The sequence below is a fragment of the Dendrobates tinctorius genome, unplaced genomic scaffold (genome assembly GCF_039654945.1).
Source record: "Dendrobates tinctorius isolate UK_male_01 unplaced genomic scaffold, ASM3965494v1 ptg000332l, whole genome shotgun sequence".
NCBI lineage: Eukaryota > Metazoa > Chordata > Amphibia > Anura > Dendrobatidae > Dendrobates > Dendrobates tinctorius.
In genome coordinates, this window is record NW_027361998.1 from 6694181 (window position 1) to 6715099 (window position 20919).

Sequence of the window (20919 nt, forward strand, 5' to 3'; positions counted from 1 at the left end):
GTGTGCGCAAATTCATTCAGATCCTAATTGATGCATGCACTCACCCCAATGAGTCATATGAGTTGTTTGAGTATCTTGAGAGGTGGCAGCTCTCAACCCGTAACCGTCTCCGCCTTGTCCGACAACCAGCTGTGCATGCTCAAATAGGATCTGAGTGTCCGCCTGCACGTGTGCCTATGGGTCGCCCTTGCTGGCTTGACCCAGGGCTGTGGGGTACTCGGTACTGGGTCGGTGTCAGGGGGATGATGTGTCACAGCAGCGGTGACCCGGTCCGTGGCCCTGGGTGCCCAATATCAATGGCGGTGATGTTTGTAGGGCAGTTTATATGAAAAGTTTGTGATGCCACCTGTGGTGTTTGGCAAGTGAGATGTTAGCCAACGCTGCGTGCAGATCCTCTGGGGCTGATAGTGTGTCACAGCTTAGATGGTGTAGCTCCCCACAGGTGAAGCTGTAATCCCAGGGCAGTGTATAGGTGGTTGGCACGAAGATGTAGCAGTGCCGATAGGGTAGGAAGCAGACATGACACAGCGGGGTGCAATTTCAGTACCTTTACTTGATAACTGCAGTCCAGGGTCCTGATTATAGATGGTATTGGAGCAGGCTAGCCTGGAAGCAACTCAGGGATTCTCTCTCACAGACGGGCTGTGCAGTCTCCTTCCTAGTGCTTGTGTAGTGTGAAGCACTCCAGTACTTAGCTACTCTGAAGTTCCTCCTGTCAGATGTTCCTAGAACTCCACTTGCACGGCAGACAGCTGTAGCCTCTCTCTCTCTGGGACTCCTCTCTCTCTCTCTCTGAATCCCCGGCACTCTATCCGTTTTGCTGTTGTGCCTCAAGTTTTAGATGGGAGTAGGGCATATAGAGCCTCCTATGTTATGATTGAGTCACCGTAGGAGGCAAAAACAGAAATGCTAGCTAAGTCCAGAAAACCAGAGAAGTTGGCAGCTATCGGATTGCAGACCCCTGAACCTATCAACACAACTAGCAGTAGCCGTGGGGGGTTCCTACGATGCCCTAGACCCCTCGATCACAGCCAGAGAATTAAATAGGCCTAAAGAAAGAAAGGGGAAATCTAAACTGCCCCAGAGCAGACCCCAAAGCAATAGGCAGCCCCCAACATATAAAGACGGTGAAGCAAGATGAAAATACTAACACAGACAGAAAGATAGACTGAGCAAAGACGGGGCCCAAGCTAACTAGATAGAAAAGGACAGGAAGGCTGCTGTCTGCAATCCGTGAAAAACCCTATGAAAATAAGAGCCAACAGACTGACAGTGAAAAAGGCCCTGAAGACACTAGGGTTCAAAAAAGCTATGTCAGTACTCAGGAATATTCTGAAGACAGAGCTACAGGCAAAAGGAGATTCAGCTCACCCCAGCAGGGAATGGCAGAATACAGAAAAGCAAGGAAAACAAAAAACAAAACAAAAATGCCAACAGGCAAAACAGAAAACTTAGCTTTAGAGGAGCAGGAATCAGACTGGTGTCCTAGAAGTCCACAGAGAAATCACCCGCTGGGCAGAAGGGCGTCGGCAGCCTTATATCCAGTCTGTGAATCCACTCAGCCAGTCGTCCTCATTAGGCTCAGGTGCCTGATAATCAGGCTCATTACCTTCCTTTACCAGAATAGGGAGTTCACCAGACCTCAGTGATGAAGGGGAAAATGAACTCACAACACTCCTACTCCTCTGGTATCTGTGGCAGGACTGTTAGTATCCGTACCACCGTGGAGACCAGACTCCAGTTTTCTGCGCTCTCAAGCTGAAGGAGCTCACCTTCTGCAGCTCAACCTCCAGCTTCTCATTCCACGTCTGCACACTTCACCCTCCGCAGACTAACTAACTCCTACTTCCTCCTGGCCCACAGAGAGCACTCCTCCCCTGAATCAAGGGTCAGAGCTCCCCCTGCTGGCCAGGAGTGGAACTGTGTTGCATGTAAGGATTGACTGTGAGAGAGACCCATCATTGCCTCCAAGCCTGGCATTACCCTCCCCTGGAGGAAGGCAAAGTCAGTGTGGCGACCATACTCCTGGGGGCGTCACACCTACACCTCCACCCAAGCTGGGCACCCCAACCCCCAACAAAGTGATGAAGGCCTCCCGCCATCACCTCCGCCAAGCTACCAGCAGTTATAAAATAGCTAATTGTTTTGTAAATTATTTTTGTTGGTATTTATAATTTCTTGTTACCTCTTTGTTTGTCAAAAAGTGACAATGTTATATACAGAAAAGGCTAAATGACCTGGGCAATATCTGCCATATGACAGAAATATGGTACACCATATTGTAAGCTATTTTTTGCATTTATAAAACATTTGAAATGCATCTTTGGCCTTCTTCCTGAATTATTTTAGGCATTCGAATAAGTAAGTCAACTTTATCACATATAAACAGACAACACAAATCAGATAAGACCAAACAAAAAAAATGATATACACACACATAAGAACATCACAACACAGATACAGCCTGATCTTGCCAGGTAGTAGAACCATCAGGTGAAACAAAATACTGGGTGAACACATCACATACTTTGAGTCCTGAGAGAGGACGCCGTAAAGGGAGCACATGTGTCGTAGGCCTAGCCCCATTTTCCACCACACCTTCAGTCACATCAGATGAGGAGCAATCATGCAGTCTAGTGAAGTTATGGAAGACCACACAAGCTTTGATGACCTCATTGACGGTGGCTTCACTCAGCTGAATGGCAGACTTGAGGACATGCCATTTGGCACAAAGAATGCCGAAGGCGCACTCCACCAGTCTTCAGGCACGTGAAAGGCGCACATTAAAAATCCAGCGCCAGTGGTCAAGGTTTCTGCGCGGGTATGGCCTCATGACATGTCTGGTCAATTGGAAGGCTTCATCCCCAACTAGGACATAAGGCACCGCTTCTTGATTTGAGCCTGGCAGCTGACGTGGTGGTGGTAGGTCCAACAGGTTATTGCGCAGCCACCGACCCATAATGGAAGAACTGAACACTCTAGAGCCTCCAGTTCTTCCATAAGCCCCAATGTCTACAATTATAAACCTGTAGTTGCTGTCAACCAGAGCCAACAAAACTACAGAAAAATATTGTTTATATTTATAGAATCGGGACCCTGAGTTTGGAGGCTTACCCACACGGATGTGCTTCCCATCCAGGGCTCCAATACAATTGGGGAATTGCCATTGCAACTCAAATCCCCTGGCAATCCTCAACCAGTCTCCCATCTTGGGCTCTGGCATGACCAGATGATGAACTCTGGACAAGATTTCCGAACATGTAGCACGAACGATGCCGGATATTGTCGGTCGCCCAATCAAAAACTCCAGATGGAGTGCTGCATAAGAAAGGCCAGTTGAGACGAACCTACAATTAAACAAATGTAGAAAATATATGCATAAAAATACATGCTCAAGGATGCACACATTACATATAAATCACCAGCACAGTGTGTAAGTAAGAAGCTAGGCGAACAATACATATACACATGTACCACGGCTATGTAATGTGGAATAACACATCAAAGTGTTCTAAGTTTCAGAGCATATATTTGGTACCAATACCTAATGTTTCTTGGCCAAAAAGGGGTTACTGAGTAAAAGAATAAGCTGAGAAAATAATCATCTACATACATTCTGTAGCTGAGAAATACATACCGTAACGTAAGGAGAAGGCGCTCCTCCGCAGAGATACATTTGCGCATCCGGGTGTCCTGGAAGGTGATCCCTGGGCGCACTGTCTCCAACAAAGCATCAAAGGTAGAAACGGTCATCCGACAATAGAGGAAAAACTTGTCAGGATGTGTCCTCAGAAGTGTTGAGCGATACCGTTCGATACCCAAAAATATCGTATCGGATGGTATCGCCCGATACGAAAAAAATATCGGGTATCGCCAATTCCGATACCGGAAGTCCCATTCAAGTCAATGGGACTTCCGGTATCGGAATTAAAAAAAGCCCTTTATTTCCTTGTTGGCTAATTCTACATAATTGAAAACAAATAAGAATCATGTAGAATGTATTGTGGGAGGTGGAGGAGACATTAAAAGCATAGTGGTTTATTCAAATCACATGGCATAGCATTAATTCCAATTTTTTTTTTCAGTACGTTCGGAGTTAAAAAGATATTGACTATGTTAACCTTTTTTATATTTTGTCAGATATGTATGTTTCACAACTTCCATCCTCTTCACGTTCTTTTGTACTTCTCCCACACTTTCTCCTTCATGATCCGCAGCAGTAGCATTTTTTTCATCAACTTCTTCTTCACCTTATTCATCTTCTTCTTCTTCTTCATCTTCTTCCCATTAATTTTTTTTTCCATTCTTCATATTCTTCTTATTCAGCTATTATCAATTTTAATATGCTATTTCTTCATCTTCTTCCTATTCTTCTTTGTCTTCATTTTCTTATGGTGACAGGTAGAGTTGAGCGACTTTTGGTTTTTTAGGGTCGCGTTTCGTTTCGTGAAACCCGACTTTTCCAAAAGTCGGGTCGAGCAAGATCGTCCGATTATAGGGAAAAGTCGGGGTCGTCCCGAAACACGAAACCCAATGTAAGTCAATGGGGAATAAAAGTCGGCAGTGAGAGGAGGACAGGAAACACACCTACAGTGCCCATTTGAATGCCAAAAGCATCAATTCTTCTTACTTAAGCTTGTCAACCTTAATTAACTTCATAATACAAGTTACGCACTGAAAAATGGGGGTTATTTGGCTACAGTTGTGGGGGGTAGGGCTGGCTACAGGTTTTCATGTGCCCTGGGCGAAAGAGCGCCCCTTTAACACATACCACAACTCATCATGCTCCGATACGGCAGAGAAATAGCGGTATAGTACAATGAAAAATACCTCACTTTTTACATCTCATGACGAGGCCCATCTATTTCTCCATACAGAATCATTGGTCCCATATAATGTTTGAAACAGTATATGATGAGCTCCACATAATGCTACAGTATATGTTGGTCCCCATGGATGAAGCTCTACTGTCTTATGGGCCCAAATAATGCTCCAAATATAATGGGCCCCATTTCTAATGCTCTAGTGTATAATGGGCCCTGTAAATGCTGCTCCAGTGTCTGATGTCCACCTTTGGAATGTTCCAGTGTATGGTGGACCCCATCTATCATTCTCAGACGGTGTTAGGCCCAGTATGGATTGCACGTGATTGCACAAAGGTTAGAAAGGGTACCATATCCCCAGATAACATGTATGGATAGCGTACACATTCAAAATATATGTCTCAAGAGGCAGGCTCAGACAGTGTTAGGCCCAGTATGGATTGCACGTGATTGCACAAAGGTTAGAAAGGGTACCGTATCCCCATATAACATGTATGGATAGCGTACACATTCAAAATATATGTCTCAGGAGGCAGGCTCAGACGGTGTTAGGCCCAGTATGGATTGCACGTGATTGCACAAAGGTTAGAAAGGGTACCGTATCCCCAGATAACATGTATGGATAGCGTACACTTTCAAAATATATGTCTCAGGAGGCAGGCTCAGACGGTGTTAGGCCCAGTATGGATTGCACGTGATTGCACAAAGGTTAGAAAGGGTACCGTATCCCCGGATAACATGTATGGATAGCGTACACATTCAAAATATATGTCTCAGGAGGCAGGCTCAGACGGTGTTAGGCCCAGTATGGATTGCACGTGATTGCACAAAGGTTAGAAAGGGTACCGTATCCCCGGATAACATGTATGGATAGCGTACACATTCAAAATATATGTCTCAGGAGGCAGGCTCAGACGGTGTTAGGCCCAGTATGGATTGCGCGTGATTGCACAAAAGTTAGAAAGGGTACCGTATCCCCGGATAACATGTATGGATAGCGTACACATTCAAAATATATGTCTCAGGAGGCAGGCTCAGACGGTGTTAGGCCCAGTATGGATTGCACGTGATTGCACAAAGGTTAGAAAGGGTACCGTATCCCCAGATAACATGTAGGGATAGCGTACACATTCAAAATATATGTCTCAGGAGGCAGGCTCAGACGGTGTTAGGCCCAGTATGGATTGCACGTGATTGCACAAAGGTTAGAAAGGGTACCGTATCCCCGGATAACATGTATGGATAGCGTACACATTCAAAATATATGTCTCAGGAGGCAGGCTCAGACGGTGATAGGCCCAGTATGGATTGCACGTGATTGCACAAAGGTTAGAAAGGGTACCGTATCCCCGGATAACATGTATGGATAGCGTACACATTCAAAATATATGTCTCAGGAGGCAGGCTCAGACGGTGTTAGGCCCAGTATGGATTGCACGTGATTGCACAAAGGTTAGAAAGGGTACCGTATCCCCGGATAACATGTATGGATAGCGTACACATTCAAAATATATGTCTCAGGAGGCAGGCTCAGACGGTGTTAGGCCCAGTATGGATTGCACGTGATTGCACAAAGGTTAGAAAGGGTACTGTATCCCCGGATAACATGTATGGATAGCGTACACATTCAAAATATATGTCTATACATCAGGAGGCAGGCTCAGACGGTGTCAGGCACAGTATGGATTTGACGGCCCAGATTACACAGCGGAGGAGCAGGGAGAGGTAAAGATTGCAAATGCTGGGGCCCTGCCCAAGCAAGGGGGGCCCACTCGTGGGCGTCGGTACTGGCACTGGGCCCCTCATAGTACAGCGGTGTGTCTGACGGCGGGTGTGCACCACCACCGTCAGAGACACTTGATTGCACTATGAGGGACCCTGTGCCAGTGCCCGCGCCCAAGAGTCGGCCTACCCACCTGTCCAGGGCAACGGCACTCGCACGGTGTCGTGCGCTAGGTGGTGACCCCGGCCATGGGGGGGGAGGCAGCACAGTTAGGGAGTTTTAGAAAGTGGCATATGTTGATGTTGGACATTCAGCTGATGCAAAAGGCGAAATAGGTGAAGTACCAGGAAGAGGTGGACCAAAGCAAGCCATTTTTCTGTCACCCTATGTGTCATCAGGGGAAAGTGGGACAAAATCCTTGGAAACCCATGCATGGTTCATTTTAATGAAGGTTAGATCATCCACATTTTGGGTTGACAGACAGGTCCTTTTTTCTGTCAGGATTGATCCAGCTGCACTGAAGACTCTTTCCGATAGCACACTTGCAGCAGGGCAAGCGAGCTCCTGTAAGGCATATTGGGCCAATTCAGGCCAGGTGTCCAGTTTAGCGGCCCAATAGTCAAAGGGGAATGACCTGTGTGGGAGAACATCGATATGGGAGGAAATGTAGTTTGTAACCATAGTTGACAACTGCTGTCTCCTGTCACTTTCTATCGATGCAGTATTACCAGTTGTGTGAGCGGTATTTGAAAAATCAGTCCACAACATTGTCATGAAACCCCTGTCTCCAACGCCACTTCTGCTGTGTGCACCACGAACACCTCTGCCAAGCTGCCCCCGGCCCGTACGGCTCGTGTGAGAACCATCACCGCTGCTGTGTGCTGGGAATGCCTCAAGCAACCGATTTACCAGAGTTGCTTGTTTATTAGCCAATATTAGGTCAAGGTTCTCCTGTGGCATGATGTTTTGTAATTTGCCTTTATAGCGTGGATCCAGGATGCTGGCCAACCAGTAGTCATCATCGTTCATTATTTTGGCAATGCGGGGGTCCCTTTTTAGGATCCGCAAGGCATAATCTGACATGTGGGCCAATGTTCCCGGTGTCAATGATGCACTGCGAGTGCTGGGTGGAGGAGCACTTTCTGGCAAATCCACATCCCTCCAGTCACGGACAAACCCTGAACCAGACCTTGCCACGTCAACATTTTCACTTGCCCCATGAGATGCATCCTCCTTCCCTAAGTAATCATCCCCATCATCATCCTCCTCCTCCTCTTCTTCCTCCACCTCGTCCAGGAGAGGTCCCTGAGCAGACAATGGCTGAATGTCATCAAGGATTCCCTCCTCCTCTTCCTCCTCATCAACATTGGCTGCAGACACCTGCTCCTTAAGGTGCGTCAAAGTTTGCATGAGCAGACGCATAAGTGGGATGCTCATGCTTAGGATGGCGTCGTCTGCGCTTACCAGCCGTGTGCATTCCTCAAAACACTGAAGGACTTTACAGAGGTCTTTCAGCTTCGACCACTGCACACCTGTCAACTCCATGTCTGCTCTCAAAGTGCCTGGCCGTGTATCCTCCCACAAATGCATTATGGAATGCCTCTGCTCGCACAGCCGCTCCACCATGTGCAGGGTGGAGTTCCACCTTGTTGCAATGTTGATAATGAGGCGGTGGTTGGGAAGGTGGAGCAATCGCTGCAGCTTCTGCATACGAACGGAGTGTACAGGCGACCGGCGGATGTGCGCGCACAGTCTTCGCACCTTCTGGAGCAGGGCTGTTAACTCCGGATAATTTTTGAGGAAGCACTGCACCACCAGGTTCAAGGTGTGAGCCAAGCAAGGTATGTGGCTGAGTTTTGAAAGGGCTATGGCTGCCACAAAATTACGGCCGTTATCACTAACTACCTTGCCTGCCTCAAGATGTACACTGCCCAGCCATGACTCAGTTTGTCGCTTCAAGTACTCGGCCAGCACCTCGGCGGTGTGTCTGTCGCCCAAACACATCATCTGCAACACAGCCTGCTGACGCTTTCCACTAGCTGCTCGATAGGGGGACACATCGTGTGCAACAGTGGCAGCTGCAGATGGAGTGCTCGTACGACTGCGCTCTGTGGACGAGCTTTCGCTTCTGGAGGAGGAGGAGGAGGGTCGAACGCCTAGAGCCAACTGTTTCCTATACCGTGGGCTAGGCAGCACTGTCCCACCACCGCTGTCCCCTGTGGACCCTGAATCCACCACAATAACCCAGTGCGCAGTGATGGACACGTAACGGCCCTGGCCATGCCGACTGGACCATGCATCGGTTGTGAGGTGCACCTTTCCGCTCACTGACTGCTTGAGTGCATGGACAATGCGGTCTTTCACATGATGGTGGAGGGCTGGGATGGCTTTGCGAGAGGAGAAGTGGCGACTGGGTAGGTCATAGCATGGTACTGCATAGGCCATGAGTTCGCGGAAAGCTGTGCTTTCCACCAACCGAAAGGGCATCATCTCAAACGAGATTAGTTTGGCAATGTGGGCGTTCAAACCCAGTGTACGCGGATGAGAGACTGAGTACTTTCTTGACCTACTCATAGTGTCTGGGAGGGTGAGCTGGACTTGAGAGCTGCATATGGTGGAAATAGCGGTGGACAGGGTGGACTGAGAGAGGGTTGATGATAGTGATGGAGTTGGTGTTCTTTCTGATGGCCTAGAATCAGTCTTTCGTTGATATAACAGTGGGATTCCCTGACTGCTGTGGCCTTGCAACGACAGCTCAACATTTGCTGCTGTGCTAACCGGTGGGCTTACAGTAGGGAAAACAATGCAGCGTTGCTGACTACCTTCGTTGTGATCAGTTGCACATGTGGCACTTGAGGTTTGGTGTTGTGTCCACGCTTACAAGTGCATGCTGGTTAAATGTCTAAGCATGCAACTGGTATTCAAATTTTTCAGATTTTTCCCTCGGCTAAAGGTCTTTGCGCACTTCTTACAGATAACCTTGGCCTGATCATGAGGATTTTGTTCAAAAAAGTGCCACACTGCACTCTTCCTACTTTGGCAGACATTTTGCGGCCTAGCACGCTGTGATCTTTTGACCCTCTGGACAAGCTGTCCAGCAACTCTTTTGATGTTTGGAACCTGTCTTTGGAGTGCTCCGGGCCTGCCAGATAACAGCTGTTGCGATGTCCATGTCTGCTGTGGATGCTCCTCATCTGAGCTATTGGAAGCAGCACCCTCTTCCCCCAATGGATGCCAATCTGGGTCAACAACTGGGTCATCCATCACCTCCTCTTCTATGTCATGTGCACCTTCCTCTGTGTCACCGTGTATGGTGGTATAGTGTGCGGGAAGGGGCACCTGAGTCTCATCAGGCTCAGAATCTGGCTCTGTACACTGCGAGGACAATGTAGTGCTCTGAGTGAATGTACCAGCAGAATCATCCATCAGCGGCTGTGCATCAGTGCACTCCATGTCAGATTCATCTTGGCCTGGGTAATTCACCATTTGACTTGATAATCCAGGCATGGTATGTGAAAACAGCTCCATGGAGTAATCAGTAGTATGGCCTGCGTCATCCTTCAATCTTGGTTGGGGTGAAGGACACAAGGAAAGGTGTGGTTCATGAACATGAGCCTCCAATGACGACTCAGTGCTTTTACTTTTTACAACTGAAGAAGAGGAGGCGATAGAGCTGGAGGCTGAGTCAGCAATGTAAGACAAAACTTTTTCCTGATGCTCTGGCTTTAAAAGCGGTTTGCCAACTCCTAGAAAACTAAGCGTTCGAGGCCTTATGTAGCCAGACGATGACGCAGGGTCAGCACCTCCTTCATTCGGTCCTATTTTGATCTTGCCACTACCATCAGATCCACCACCAACACCATCATTACCAGCTGCCAACCCCCGCCCAATTCCACGGCCTCTTCCACCAGCCTTCCTCATTTTTGGTAGAAATGTAGACAAAATCCAACAAACTATATAGTAATGTAAAACAAGGTACAAGGTGTCTATAGGACAGGGGAGATTTTGAATTTCTGCAGACACTTGTGGACACTAGACACTTTTGGATTGTGTGAGGCCCACTGATATCTGAGCGCTATGTGACAGGCTCGATGGCACAGCTGTGACCAAAGTGACTAGAGGATAAGGGAGATTTTGAATCTCTGCACACACTTTTGGACACTGGATGAACACTTTTGGATTGTGTGAGGCCCACTGATATCTGAGCGCTATGTGACAGGCTCGATGACACAGCTGTGACCAAAGTGACTAGAGGATAAGGGAGATTTTGAATCTCTGCACACACTTTAGGACACTGGATGGACACTTTTGGATTGTGTGAGGCCCACTGATATCTGAGCGCTATGTGACAGGCTTGATGGCACAGCTGTGACCAAAGTGACTAGAGGATAAAGGAGATTTTGAATCTCTTAACACACTTTTGGACACTGGACACTTTTGGATTGTGTGAGGCCCAATGAATATCTGAGCACTATGTGACAGGCTCGATGGCACAGCTGTGACCAAAGTGACTAGAGGATAAGGGAGATTTTGAATCTCTGCACACACTTTTGGACACTGGATGGACACTTTTGGATTGTGTGAGGCCCACTGATATCTGAGCGCTATGTGACAGGCTCGATGGCACAGCTGTGACCAAAGTGACTAGACGATAAGGGAGATTTTGAATCTCTGGACACACTTTTGGACACTGGATGGACACTTTTGGATTGTGTGAGGCCCACTGATATCTGAGCGCTATGTGACAGGCTCGATTGCACATCTGTGACCAAAGTGACTAGAGGATAAGGGAGATTTTGAATCTCTGCACACACTTTTGGACACTGGACACTTTTGGATTGTGTGAGGCCCAATGAATATCTGAGCGCTATGTGACATCCTCGATGGCATAGCTGTGACAAAAGTGACTAGAGGATAAGGGAGATTTTGAATCTCTGCACACACTTTTGGACACTGGATGGACACTTTTGGATTGTGTGAGGCCCACTGATATCTGAGCGCTATGTGACAGGCTCGATGGCACAGCTGTGACCAAAGTGACTAGAGGATAAGGGAGATATTGAATCTCTGCACACACTTTTGGACTCTGGATGGACACTTTTGGATTGTGTGAGGAACACTGATATCTGAGCGCTATGTGAAAGGCTCGATGGCACAGCTGTGACCAAAGTGACTAGAGGATAAGGGAGATTTTGAATCTCTGCACACACTTTTGGACACTGGACACTTTTGGATTATGTGATGCCCACTGATATCTGAGCGCTATGTGACAGGCTCGATGGCACAGCTGTGACCAAAGTGACTAGAGGATAAGGGAGATTTTGAATCTTTGCACACACTTTTGGACACTGGATGGACACTTTTGGATTGTGTAAGGCCCAATGAATATCTGAGCGCTATGTGACAGGCTCGATGGCACAGCTGTGACAAAAGTGACTAAAGGATAAGGGAGATTGGATTGCTTTTAAAAAAGCAGTTTGCGGAGCAGTGGGTAAACAGCAATGCAGGAATGTCAGGAAGCCTTAGAAGGCAGCCCAACAACCAACACCACTGATACACCACTATATAGCCTCCCCTTGCACTGCACACACAGTGACTGGTGTGTTGTGCAGGCCAAATTGCTAGCAGCAGAAGCAGTTTTTTTGTCTTCTCAGCAGGACAAAAAAAAAAATTGGGATTGCTTTTAAAAAAGCAGTTTGCGGAGCAGTGGGTAAACAGCAATGCAGGAATGTCAGGAAGCCGTAGAAGGCAGCCCAACAACCAACACCACTGATACACCACTATATAGCCTCCCCTTGCACTGCACACACAGTGACTGGTGTGTTGTGCAGGCCAAATTGCTAGCAGCAGAAGCAGTTTTTTTGTCTTCTCAGCAGGACAAAAAAAAAAATTGGGATTGCTTTTAAAAAAGCAGTTTGCGGAGCAGTGGGTAACAGCAATGCAGGAATGTCAGGAAGCCTTAGAAGGCAGCCCAACAACCAACACCACTGATACACCACTATATAGCCTCCCCTTGCACTGCACACACAGTGACTGGTGTGTTGTGCAGGCCAAATCGCTAGCAGCAGAAGCAGTTTTTTTGTCTTCTTCCCTGCCTAACGCTCTCCCTACAGAATCAGCAGCAACCTCTCCCTATACTAAGATCGGCAGAAGTAAGATGGCGGTCGGCGTGCACGCCCTTTTATACCCCCAGTGACGCCCACCAAAGCAAGCCAATCACTTGCATGCCCTTCTGAAAGATGGTGGTGACCCGTGCCTATGTCATCACGTTGCCCACAGTGTCCGTGGATCCTGATTGGCTGAAAAAGAGCGCAAAACAAACTTTTGAAACGCGATTTTGGCGCGTAAGTCGCCGACCTCGTGGCCGACCTCATCCTAGGGTCGGGTTTTGTTTCATGAAACCCGACTTTGCCAAAAGTCGGCGACTTTTGAAATTTTTCGACCCGTTTCGCTCAACTCTAGTGACAGGCATTCCTGTAGTACTTATCTATAAAAGTTAGAAGATTACACCTTACGTTCTGCCTGTCACTAAAGATTTACAACAGGATTTGTCCGCGTTCAGTTTGGCCTGCAGTAGCAGGCATTTTCCAGGGGCACCACGAGGAGGAACGGACTCACCCCCATTTACTGCTTAGTCTTCTTCTGCTTATAATTTTGATTTCTTCTATGCTGATTTTTAGTCTTATGCTTAATGTTCTTCTGCTTTCTGTTCTTCTGCTTTTGCTTCTTCTGCTTCTTGTTCTTCTGTCTTTTGTTCTGTATCTTGGTGGTTGTCTTCATGTTCTTTGTCCTCTTGGTCTTATTATTTAGGGTCATATTTCTGGTCTTCTTTGGTGTGGTCTTCAGGGTCGTCATCATCAGGGTCGTCGTCATGGAGATCAATAAGGATTACCAAAGACAATTTCAAAAAGCTTGATCTTGGAAATGTAGCAGAAGGTACAAGAAGGCTGAGAAACTGGCGTGAACCAGCAGACAGTGCTGGCACCCGATGGGTAGCAGAAGGAACAAGAGCCAATGGCACTACCGAGGACCAACTGACGGTGCTGGACCACGGTTACTAAGCAGAAGGTACCTGTGCTAAAAAGCACTACCAAGGACCAGCTGACGGTGCTGGACCTCGGATACCAAGATGGAGGCACCTAGGCCAAAGGCTGTGGCGAGAACCAGCAGACAGTGCTGGCACCCGGATAGGTAGCAGAAGGAACAAGAGCCAATGGCACTTCTGAGGAACAACTGACGGTGCTGGACCACGGTTACTAAGCAGAAGGTACCTGTGCTAAAAAGCACTACCAAGGACCAGCTGACGGTGCTGGACCTCGGATACCGAGATGGAGGCACCTAGGCCAAAGGCTGTGGCGAGAACCAGCAGACAGTGCTGGCACCCGGATGGGTAGCAGAAGGAACAAGAGCCAATGGCAATACCGAGGACCAACTGACGGTGCTGGACCACGGTTACTAAGCAGAAGGTACCTGTGCTAAAAAGCACTACCAAGGACCAGCTGACGGTGCTGGACTTCGGATACCGAGATGGAGGCACCTAGGCCAAAGGCTGTGGCGAGAACCAGCAGACAGTGCTGGCACCCGGATGGGTAGCAGAAGGAACAAGAGCCAATGGCACTTCTGAGGACCAACTGACGGTGCTGGACCACGGTTACTAAGCAGAAGGTACCTGTGCTAAAAAGCACTACCAAGGACCAGCTGACGGTGCTGGACCTCGGATACCGAGATGGAGGCACCTAGGCCAAAGGCTGTGGTGAGAACCAGCAGACAGTGCTGGCACCCGGATGGGTAGCAGAAGGAACAAGAGCCAATGGCACTACCGAGGACCAACTGACGGTGCTGGACCATGGTTACTAAGCAGAAGGTACCTGTGCTAAAAAGCACTACCAAGGACCAGCTGACGGTGCTGGACTTTGGATACCGAGATGGAGGCACCTAGGCCAAAGGCTCTGGCGAGAACCAGCAGACAGTGCTGGAACCCGGGTGGGTAGCAGAAGGTACCCATTCAAAGCAAAGTAGCCAGGCCGCAAGCCGGCCGCAGTTACCGAAACCCACAGTCCTACAGGGGGTCCAGGTCCCATTGGCACTACGGATCCAGCCTTCAGTGCCAGTTCCCGCAGCCCACATAGGAGTCACCTAAACTGTAGGCACCATAGAGTCGGCTAACCCGGCCGCAAGTCGACAGGACAACGGATTGGAGGCATAGTGACCTTGACACTACCCGGTAACAGCAGGCGTGCTGAAAACAGGCTGGGCAACAGGGAGTACCCGTGCCAAAGACACTGCCGAGAACCAGCTGACAGTGCTGGAACCCAGATGGGTATCAAAAGCTACAAGAGCCAATGGCACTACCGAGGAACAGCTGACGGTGCTGGACCACGGTTACTAGGCAGGAGGTACCTGTGCTAGAAAGCACTATCAAGGACCAGCTGACGTTGCTGGACCTCGGATACCGAGATGGAGGCACCTAGGCCAAAGGCTCTGGCGAGAACCAGCAGACAGTGCTGGAACCCGGATGGGTAGCAGAAGGAACAAGAGCCAATGGCACTACCGAGGACCAACTGACGGTGCTGGACCACGGTTACTAAGCAGAACGTACCTGTGCTAAAAAGCACTACCAAGGACCAGCTGACGGTGCTGGACCTCGGATACCGAGATGGAGGCACCTAGGCCAAAGGCTGTGGCGAGAACCAGCAGACAGTGCTGGCACCCGGATGGGTAGCAGAAGGAACAAGAGCCAATGGCACTACCGAGGACCAACTGACGGTGCTGGACCACGGTTACTAAGCAGAAGGTACCTGTGCTAAAAAGCACTACCAAGGACCAGCTGACGGTGCTGGACTTCGGATACCGAGATGGAGGCACCTAGGCCAAAGGCTCTGGCGAGAACCAGCAGACAGTGCTGGAACCCGGGTGGGTAGCAGAAGGTACCCATTCAAAGCAAAGTAGCCAGGCCGCAAGCCGGCCGCAGTTACCGAAACCCACAGTCCTACAGGGGGTCCATGTCCCATTGGCACTATGGATCTAGCCTTCAGTGCCAGTTCCCGCAGCCCATATAGGAGTCACCTAAACTGCAGGCACCGTAGAGTCGGCTAACCCGGCCGCAAGACGACAGGACAACGGATTGGTGGCATAGTGACCTTGACACTACCCGGAAACAGCAGGCGTGCTGGAACCAGGCTGGGCAACAGGGAGTCCCCGTGCCAAAGACACTGCCGAGCACCAACTGGCATTGTTGGAGCCCAGGGACAATCATGGTGTAGGCCGAGGCCTACTTGGTGGTAGTTTTAGATTGTTTGTAGGCTACAACAGACTGTCAACGTGCTCCAATTAGGCATCTGTCTCCACTCTGTTTCCAGGATTTCACGTGACCACCAACACTGCCAGTTTATGCGTACAGTAGCCGTCAGCCCAACCAAACATGTGTTCCTGTGTTACTGGTGTTCTGTATTGTCAGCAGATCCCCTGATGTTTGTCTGCCAATGTCTCCTGCTCTGTCCACATTCCCAACACTTTCAGTGGCAAGGTGGACAGCGCAGGAGACAGTGCCGGACACACATTGGGGGATCAGCTCACGTTACAGAACACCAGGAACACAGGAACAAGTGTGGAATGCGTGGATGGCAACTGTGAGCAAGAACTGGCGGTGTTGGAGGTCAGGGGAAATACTAGAGACAGAGTGGAGACAGAGGCCAAATCAGAGAATGTTTAAATCTGAAGTAGTTACAATTTGGAGGCAGCAGCAGTTTGCCCTCCACACAGCAGGGGATCAGCTGACGTTACCGAACCCCACTTTCACATGAACGAGTGTGTTTTTCTGTGTGGACAGCACTTCCGAGCACCAACTGGCGTTGTTGGAGCCCAGGGATAATCATGGTGCAGGCCGAGGCCTACTAGGAGCAAGGTGTAAAGCTGAGGTATTTTGACTTTGGAGGGAGCAGGACACTTTGCCCTCCACACAGCAGGGGATCAGCCGACGTTACCGAACCCCACTTTCACATGAACGAGTGTGTTTTTCTGTGTGGACAGCACTTCCGAGCACCAACTAGCGTTGTTGGAACCCAGGGACAATCATGGTGCAGGCCGAGGCCTACTAGGAGCCAGGTGTAAAGCTGAGGTATTTTGACTTTGGAGGGAGCAGGACACTTTGCCCTCCACACAGCAGGGGATCAGCTGACGTTACCGAACCCCACTTTCACATGAACGATTGTGTTTTTCTGTGTGGATAGCACTTCCGAGCAACAACTGACGATGTTGGAGCCCAGGGATAGTCATTTTGTAGGCTGATGCCTACTTGGAGGCAGTTTAAGATAAGACGTTGTTTGAATTTGGAGGCAGCAGCAGTTTGCCCTCCACACAGCAGGGGATCAGCTGACATTACTGACCCCCACTTTCACATGAACGAGTGTATTTCTCTGTGTGGACAGCACTTCCGAGCACCAACTAGCGTTGTTGGAGCCCAGGGAGAACCAGGGTGCAGGCCGAGGCCTACTTGGTGGCAGTTTTAGATTGTTTGTAGGCTACAACAGACTGTCAACGTGCTCCAATTAGGCATCTGTCTCCACTCTGTTTCCAGGATTTCACGTGACCACCAACACCGCCAGTTTATGCGTACAGCAGCCGTCTGCCCAATCCACACGTGTTCCTGTGTTACTGGGATTCTGTAATGTCAGCAGATCCCCTGATGTGTGTCTGCCACTGTCTCCTGCTTTGTCCACATTCCCACCGCTTGCAGTGGGAAGGTGGACAGCGCAGGAGACAGTGGCGGACACATATTGGGGGATCTGCTGATGTTACAGAACCCCAGTAACACAGGAACACGTGTGGAATGTGTGGACGGCAACTGTGAGCAGGAACTGGCGGTGTTGGAGGTCAGGGGAAATATTAGAGACAGAGTTGAGACAGAGGCCAAATCAGAGAATGTTTAAATCTGAAGTAGTTACAATTTGGAGGCAGCAGCAGTTTGCCCTCCACACAGCAGGGGATCAGCTGATGTTACCGAACCCCACTTTCACATGAACGAGTGTGTTTTTCTGTGTGGACAGCACTTCCGAGCACCAACTGGCGGTGTCGGAGCCAAGGGAAAATCAGGTAGTAGGCCGAGGCCTACTTGGAGCCAGGTGTAAATCTGAGGTTGTTTGACTGTGGAGGGAGCAGGACACTTTGCCATACACACAGCAGGGGATCAGCTGACGTTACTGAACCCCACTTACACATGAGCGAGTGTTTTGTCTGTGCGGACAGCAGTTCTGAGCACCAACTGGCGGTGTCGGAGCCCAGGGAAAATCAGGTAGTAGGCCGAGGCCTACTTGGTGGCAGTTTGCGATTGTTTCTAGACTACTAACTGTCAACGTACTCCAATTAGGCCTCTGTCTTCACTCTGTTTCGAGTATTTCCTCTGGCTTCCAACCACGCCAGTTGCTGCTCTGAAATGCCGTCTGCACAACCCACACTTGTTCCTGTGTTACTGGGGTTCTGTAACAGCAGCTTCTCCCTAGAGGTGAGTCAGGCAATGTCTCCTGCTCTGTCCATATTTCCACTACAAGTAGTGGGAATATAGACAAAGCAGGAGACATTGCCGTGCTCAACTCTGGAGATGAGCAGATGTTACAGGACCCAGGTACCACAGGAACAAGTGTGCATTGTGCAGACGGCACTTGAGAGCAGAAACAGGCGGTGTTGTAGGCCGGAGGAAATACTCAAAACAGAGTGGAGACAGAGGGCAAATCAGAGAACATATTAAATCAGAGGTAGTCAGAAGTTGTAGGCAGCAGGAGAGTTTGCCGTACACACTGCAGGGGATCAGCTGACGTTACGGAACCCCACTTACACATGAGCGAGTGTTTTGTCTGTGCGGACAGCACTTCTGAGCACCAACTGGCGGTGTCGGAGCCCAGGGAAAATCAGGTAGTAGGCCGAGGCCTACTTGGTGGCAGTTTGCGATTGTTTCTAGACTACTACTAACTGTCAACATACTCCAATTAGGCCTCTGTCTTCACTCTGTTTCGAGTATTTCCTCTGGCTTCCAACCACGCCAGTTGCTGCTCTGAAATGCCGTCTGCACAACCCACACTTGTTCCTGTGTTACTGGGGTTCTGTGACAGCAGCTTTTCCCTAGAGGTGAGTCAGGCAATGTCTCCTGCTCTGTCCACATTTCCACTACAAGTAGTGGGAATGTAGACAAAGCAGGAGACATTGCCGTGCTCAACTCTGGAGATGAGCAGATGTTACAGGACCCAGGTACCACAGGAACAAGTGTGGATTGTGCAGACGGCACTTGAGAGCAGAAACAGGCGGTGTTGTAGGCCGGAGGAAATACTCAAAACAGAGTGGAGACAGAGGGCAAATCAGAGAACATATTAAATCAGAGGTAGTCAGAAGTTGTAGGCAGCAGGAGAGTTTGCCGTACACACAGCAGGGGATCAGCTGACGTTACGGAACCCCACTTACACATGAGCAAGTGTTTTGTCTGTGCGGACAGCACTTCTGAGCACCAACTGACGGTGTCGGAGCCCAGGGAAAATCAGGTAGTAGGCCGAGGCCTACTTGGAGCCAGGTGTAAATCTGAGGTTGTTTGACTGTGGAGGGAGCAGGACACTTTGCCATACACACAGCAGGGGATCAGCTGACGTTACCGAACCCCACTTACACATGAGCGAGTGTTTTGTCTGTGCAAACAGCACTTCTGAGCAACAACGGGCGTTGCTGTAGCCCAGGAAATAAAGTTCAGGTCATAGAAACATGAACACAACAGGAGACCTGGATCCTGTTGCCAGCCAATTATTTATTCTGTAAGAGGACTGGCAAATTCAGGTGAGATCCAGGCCTTGTTCATTTTCACAAAAGTAAGCCGGTCAACATTATCGGCGGATAGTCGCGTGCGACGGTCTGTTACCACACCACCTGCAGCACTAAAGACACGTTCCGATAATACACTGGCAGCAGGGCAAGCCAGCACCTCCAATGCATACTGGCTAAGCTCTGGCCATGTATCCAGCTTAGAGACCCAATACTTGAACGGGGAAGAGCCGTCTGGGAGAACACTAACAGGGCACGACAAGTAGTCTGTCACCATCTGACGGAAACGTTGCCTCCTGCTGACTGGAGCCGTCTGTGATGGTGTAGCCATTTGTGGCGGTCCCACAAAACTTTTCCACATTTGGGCCATACTGGCCTTGCCTTGTCCTGCGACACTGCCTCTGCTACCTCTTTGTGCAGAGCTTCCTCCACTGCCTCTACCCACATGGCTGCTTTGAAAAGCACTACCAGCAACACTTGTGGGGGGAATGGAGAACATGATGGCCTGCACATGTGTTTCTTGGTACTCCCGCATTTTTCGCTCCCGGTTCAACTGTGGTATGAGGCTTTGTAAGTTGTCCCGGTAGCAAGGATCTAGGAGGGTGTACACCCAATAATCAGCCGTGTGGAGAATGTTGGCGATGCGGCGGTCATTTAACAAGCACTGCAGCATGAAATCAACCATGTGCTGCAGACTGCCAACTGGACCGGAAACGCTGTCCCCAGCTTGAGGCAGCATCTCTGCCTGCTCAGCATCACCCCACCCTCGCTGTACACACTGACTACTAGAGCCTTGTGTACCTCCCTCCTCTGGAGAGATGTGTTCCTCCTCCTCCATTGACTCCTTGTCATCCTCCTCACTAAGTGTCCCCTGCCTGGGCCTTTGTGTGGAAGCACGTTGCGCAGACTTGCCAGAAGCAGATGGCATTTCTGACTGCTCATCCTCGACCTCTTCAAAAACCTCCTCACTTAGTGCTTGTAAGGTTTTTTGAAGCAGACAGATGAGGGGGACAGTCATGCTGATTAGTGCATCATCTGCACTGGCCATCCGCGTGGAGTCATCGAAGGCACGCAAAACTTGGCAGATGTCCCTCATAGTGGCCCACTCAGTGGTGGTGAAGTGTGTCCGGCTCACAGTGCGACTTGTTTGTGCCTGATGCAGCTGGTACTCCATTACTGCTGCCTGCTGCTCACACAACCGCTCCAACATATGTAACGTTGAATTCCACCTGGTGGGGAGGTCACATATGATGCGATGTTCTGGCAGGCAGAATCGGCGTTGCAGAGATGCAATGCGCGATCTTGCCATGCTGGAACGCCGCAAGTGAGCACACTCTAGGCGAACCTTGTGCAGCAGTGCATCAAGATCCGGATAGTCCCTCAGAAATCTCTGCACGACCAAATTGAGCACGTGTTCCAGACTTGGTATGTGAGTGAGGTTGCCTAGGCCCAGAGCTGCCACTAGATTTCGGCCATTGTCACTCACTACCAAACCTGGCTGGAGATTCGCTGGCACAAACCACACATCGCTCTCCTGCTTGATGGCATTCCAGAGCTCCTGTGCTGTGTGGCTCC